Source organism: Schistocerca piceifrons, chromosome 3 (assembly GCF_021461385.2).
Source record: "Schistocerca piceifrons isolate TAMUIC-IGC-003096 chromosome 3, iqSchPice1.1, whole genome shotgun sequence".
Taxonomy (NCBI): Eukaryota; Metazoa; Arthropoda; class Insecta; order Orthoptera; family Acrididae; genus Schistocerca; species Schistocerca piceifrons.
Genome location: NC_060140.1, coordinates 620,447,674 through 620,453,878, shown reverse-complemented (window position 1 = coordinate 620,453,878; position 6,205 = coordinate 620,447,674). Strand labels below are relative to the sequence as shown.

At 42.3% G+C, this 6,205-nt stretch overlaps 1 non-coding gene across 1 annotated transcript; it reads right to left on the bottom strand.

Moving 5' to 3' along the window:
- Positions 1 to 1,866: 1,866 nt before the first annotated feature.
- On the bottom strand, positions 1,867 to 1,941 carry Trnas-cga. Its single transcript has one exon. It is a non-coding gene; the product is annotated as a tRNA-Ser (tRNA).
- Between the last annotated feature and the right edge of the window lie 4,264 nt (positions 1,942 to 6,205).

Here is a 6,205-nt window from a genome sequence, read left to right as displayed (position 1 = left end):
TGGCAAATCGTAATAAAATCTTACCGAATTTATAAACTGTTTCGGCTAAGGAACGTAATTTTTGCACCTCCTCTCTGCTGATGGCTGCTTCCTACACTGAGAAACAGTGTTTGTGTTTTTCCATGTAAGTCATAGAACAGGGTTCGTGACATGTGCACTGGTGAGATTGATTGGTGCATACTATCCGTGCTCTATGCGAAGTCCAGCAGAATACTCTTTTGTTCCACATGTAGTTATGCACTGTAAGTCATAAAAATGAAAGACGCAGGGCCTAAGACCTGGAGGCCAGGATGACTACCACCTAGAGCACAGAAATAGCGATTGTATACCTGGGAGCAATATGGACCAGCAATATGAGGAATCAATGCTCAGGGTCTCTTCGGAAAACGGAAAACCGAGACATCAGCTACCCTGCCACTGTGGACGATGAGATTAAATGTAAAGATTGTCACCTTTGGACAGCTGCTTGGAAACGCTTCACAATGCCGCAAACTGTTCTAATTTTCAGATGTTGCGATGTCCACCACATTTTTGTCAATAGGAAACATCGCCTCTGTCTTTTACTTCAACCATCCTGTGTGCTGTGGGAGCAGAACAGTTTACAACATGCGATATTTAGCTTTCTATGAGAGGCAATTGATCGAAATGTGTTAATATTGGTGTAACATCTGACACAGACCTTGAAGTCATGATGGAAAAATAAAAAGTATGGCATTGTACAAACCGTTGTCATACACAGCTTGGGTGTGTTATGGTAGAAAAACGATGTATCAAATTGCTTATAAAGAACAACATAGGAACCCTCTCTCGTGATCGACGGTATGTGAAATATGGTCCTCCTACAGTATAGGTGATGAAACTTTACGCTGGTCAGTGCAATTACTTTGATCGCTGGCCACCTGCTTCAGTGGATCAATACCTGCATAATTAATAGGATCGCCATATATGCTCGATGTCAGAGTGCAGACAGTATTTGCTTTCGATATATCTGAAGGGAGGGGCACAGTAATATCTTATAGAGTTCTCTGCCAGGTGACGTTAGTGAAGTCTTTCATAGCTCATAGTTTTTCTCTGTTGGATGGTACGAAATAATGGGGAGAGGCAATGTTTGGACGACAGTCATAAATGCACCCTGAGAGAAGCAAATCTCCTTCAGACTGAAGTACCTGTATGTACTTAGTAAACACACCATATTGCAGTAGCTAGATCCTCGTCCTTCTTCCAGTACCCGTATGATGTGAAGGCTTCCTAATTTTCCCAATAAGAAACACTACTGTAACTGCTTGTACTGTCTTTGCTACTACCTCATGTTGCAGGAGAAAGCTTCGTTTGGCGCTGGCCTTGCACATTGCACACGGTTGGTGGAGCTACGACATGTTCCCATTTCCAGAGAACGGGCGTAACAGTTTTTGTTACTTCTACTGGTGGTACAATGAAGTCATTTGCTGCACTGAGGCTTACATGAGGGAGTGTCGTTTATTCATTCATTGTGTTTTAGACATCTTGTCAAGGAGAACCTTCAGGGATGTGGAATGAGTCAAAGAATATATTAAAAAAAATACTATCAAATCATGAAAACTTAATCTGTACTTTGTATTAGTAATAAACTATCACCTTACTGCTTAATACTACTCATGCTTGTGTCAGTCAAATTTTAATATACACTGATGTCCGAAATTAAAGCAACAAACTGAAATTGTGCTAGATTGCATTTATTTTGCCACAAAACAGTATAATCAGGTGATGGTAAAGTAGAAACAATACAGAGAATGCAGAACATAATGCATAATGTTGTTTCCAGAATGAGATTTTCACTCTGCAGCAGTGTGTGCACCGATATGAAACTTCCTGGCAAATTAAAACTGTGTGCCAGGCCGAGACTCGAACTCGGGACCTTTGCCTTTCGCGGGCAAATGCTCTACCAACTGAGCTACCCAAGCACGACTCATGTCCCGTCCTCACAGCTTTACTTCTGCCAGTACCTTGTCTCCTACCTTCCACACTTTACACAAGCTCTCCTTGGTAGAGCACTTGCCCGCGAAAGGCAACGGTCCCGAGTTCGAGTCTCGGCCCGGCATACACTTGGAAGTTTCAAAAATGTTGTTCTTTTTTCCACCTCAATAAATTTACACACACATTCCAACTGTTTAATGGACTCAGTATGGGGTGAAAACACCTCTGGCAGCAATACAGGCCTGACAAATGATGGGGCATTTTGCGAATGATGTCATCAATCTAATGTTGAGCCAATAACACCCATCCTTCCTGCAGTGCTGCTGGCAAGTCTTGGAGAGTGGTTGATGGATGCTGAGGTGAGGCAGCCCGTGTCCCTAGGGCATCCCACACATGTTCTATGGGATTCAAACCGGGAGAGCGAGCAGGCCATGCCATGCATGCAATATCTTCTGTTTCCAAGAAAACATCAACCACGGTTGCTCTATGAGGTCGAGCATTATCATCCAGCAATACAAAATCTGGGCCCACAGCATCTCGCAATGACCACACGAGGTCTCAAGATCCTGACAGCAGTTAAATCTTGCCGGTTTAACAATAGAATTTCGTGAAGAGGTGTTTGAATGGTCAACATAATTCCTGTCCACACCATTAGCGATCATCCTCGATATCAGTCTCCTTCCACAATGGTTGGGTCCCGAAATTGTGTTCCATGTTCCCTCCAGATGCAAATCCATTGAGAATCACTGTCCTGATCAAATCAGGACTAATCTGAGAAAAAGACATTGGTCCACTGTTCGACCATCCACTGGCATGTTGAGGGCTCCACTTTAGACACATCAGAGGTACAAATACAGCAGGTCTTCAACAACGAAGGCTGCTCTGCCAAAGCCTTCTGTACACAGTTTGCCTCACTACAAACATCCAGTGGATGCTGTGAGGTCAGACGCCAGTTGTTGAGCAGTACTAAGGCGGTACCATTGTGCCCTTCCAGCCAAATAACAGTTCTCTCTTTCTGTCCACACCACATGGTCAGCCCCATTCTGGTCTTTGAGATACAGTTTCAATCTCTAGAAACTGTCAACCACATTCAAAAAACAACAGAACAATTCACATTAAGCCATTGGGCCACATAAGTTAGCGACTGTCCTGCTATCATTCTTCCTATGGCTCTCCACTGCAGAGAACCTGGTAGGTGTCTTCTATTTGCCATACTGTACCATCTGTGACTGTGTACACAGTGATTTTGGATGTGAGACTACCTGCCAAACACTATCGCATATGATAGATGCTCTGACGTCATCATTGGTGTGGTTGTTCGTTGACCAGAGTGCCATCATCCTTGCCGGACATGATCATAAGGACATCTGTTGACAATTTGTATGATTATATCGTGAATTAGCCATAGGATGGGACATTAATGGTTTGTTGATTTAATTCTGGACAACAGTGTAGTACATTAGAGGGAAGGCTGCTACTTTGAAAAATAACTGCTGCTTCCTCAGTTATATTAGGTAGCTGCTGTAAGAATATTTACTTAATTAATTTGATATTTTTCTAAGAAACTAGTAAACTGCATATGTAATTACACAGGCCAGTTTAGAAATACACTATGAAGATTTACAATGGGAACTGTTATCTACTTTACACAATATTCTTACTGCTTACTTCAGCTGAACAAATTATTCACTTTTAGCATGCTACAATAGCAGATTATTCTGTAAGACAACAAGGAGTGAAAATAAGCTAATACTTATGTCTTGAGTGATACTTCTAATCTGAAATGCACTTCTTTTATTAAACAATAGAAAATCCAGGATGGAATACCAACAATATTACAAAAAGGATAGGTTGCTGTTTACCATATAGAGGAGATGTTGAATCGTAGACAGGCATGACAAAAAGATTGCTCTACAATTAAGCTTTCGGCCAAAAGGCCTTTTTCTGAAGTAGAAATCCCACACACTTTCACACAAACTCAACTCTCACACACATGATCACTAACTCTGATCACTGAGGCAGGATGGTTTGGACAGTGGTCATGATGTACTTCTGTATGTTGACCCCATTTTAGGTCTTTCAGGAAATATACCCTGTCCACTGACTGGTTACAAATGTAGTTTAAGGGTAGTCCTACCATGTCTGCACAAGATTTTAATACTCTGGAGCAAACATTATGATAGCCAGCAGAATTACTAATTTCTTCTACACTGATTACTTCCTTAATTTTATATTTTTGAAATTAATGTGTATTGGTGGTGCACACAGTCTCTACTGAAGTAAGTCTACTGCATCTTTATGAGGCTGTATATTAGTGTGTGTAGTGTTTACTGCTACTGTGAGGAAGTATTCACTGACTCACTGAATCTCTAAGTGTCGCCATTGCTGTTACAGTTAATTTCTGTGTACTCAGTTTCAGGTGATTTTCTTCTTCGATAAAGTGATTTTCTTCTTCAATAAAGTTCGCCATTGTTTTTACTTTATCCTTGGAGGATTTGATTTTTTGAGTGTATATTTCACTCGTATAGCAATGGACTGGGGGATTTTACAATACTGGTGTTAAAGCAGTTTTAACTCTTAGCTATAGTTTATCTTCTGATTTAGACAGAGCTCCCTCTTCCTAGCACAAGGTAATTTAATCCCTAGTTACCCATCCCTTATCCTCACTTCCAATTTATTTTAGTGTTGTACGTTTCAGGAGGAAATGAGACTCAATTTTGTTTAGGAATATGACTAAGATACAGTTACATTTTCCTTCTGCACTGTTAGACTTTATTCTAGGATAGCATACTATTGTCCTATGATCTGTACCTAATTGGTTAGCACATTTTGTTGTTGACATTTCACCAACAATCCTGAAAGCCCCACTGTAGCTGGCTATGGTGGTCCCACTGAAAGAGTTCCACTCTTGCTGATTAACACCTCCAATCTATTGCCCGAAACCTAGCATCCCAAAGACAATAACCACTTATTTCAGTAACTCTTCAACCTCCCCATTCCTCTGCCTCCTCAATCCCTACTTATCACTGTTGATGACACTTCCATATTCACCAACATTCCTATGTACATGGAAATTGTTACTACCAAACTACTGAACACTACCTCTCCCTATGTCCTTCGGACTCAAAACTCACCACCTGATTCCTTACACATCTTGTCAACTACATCCTGATTCACAACTACTGTTCCTTTGAAGGGAAAGTAAACAAACAGAACCTATGCCACAAGCATGGGCACCCTGTTATGCCAACCTGTTTATGGGTCATTTAGAGGAAACCTTGCTAGCCTTCCAAAACTCCCAACCCCTAGTCTGGTTCAGGTTCGCTGATGATATCTTCATGATCTGGACACGGGGCCAAGTTACCCTATCCTCATTCCCTCACAACTTCAACATTTCTCCTACCTGCTTCAGTGCCCTCCTCAACCAAACGTGCCACCTTCCTGGACGTTGATCTCCCCCTTTCTGATGGCTCCATCTGCACCTCTGTCCACATTACGATGTATCTGCAGTGATGAAAACTCCCTTTTCCTGTATACTCAAGATCTCACCGAGGCCGTTGCAGACAGGCAGTACCCCAAACCTTGTTTGCAAACAGATCTTCCATCGTATCATCGTACACCCCAAATCCTCCCACTATCCTCAAAAATCAGCTACAAAGAAGCACCCCCGTCACCCAGAATCACTCTGGACTGGAACAACTGAACGATATCCTTTGTCAGAACTTTGACTATCTCTAATCATGCCATGAAACAAGAGATATCCTACCCAAAAATTATTCCCAACTCTCCTAAAACTACACAACATATTAGACCATCCCTATGCCTCTCCCACTCCCAACCTCTTGCCACAGGGGTAATATCCCTGTGGCAGACCCAGGTGCAAGGCCAATCGACCCACCCAGCACTTCCTACTTCTGTTCTGTCACAGGCTGAACCACCTGTGAAAGCAGCCAAGTCATATACCAACTCTGCTGGAAACACTCACAGGTTTTTATGTTGCTGTGACTAACAATCAGCTGTCCACGAGGATGAATGGCCACCAAGAACAAAATTGGCCACCCAGTGCCACAACATGCAGCTGAGGAAGCTCTCAATTTTAATGGCTGCTTCATGGCCAAAACCATCTACATCTTCCCTCCGGCACCAAACTTCCTGAACTACACAGATGAGAGTTCCCCTCACAACATATCCTTCATTCCTGCAATCATCCTGGCCTCAGCCTCTAGAAACCAGCTGCCCTCACACCCTCCAC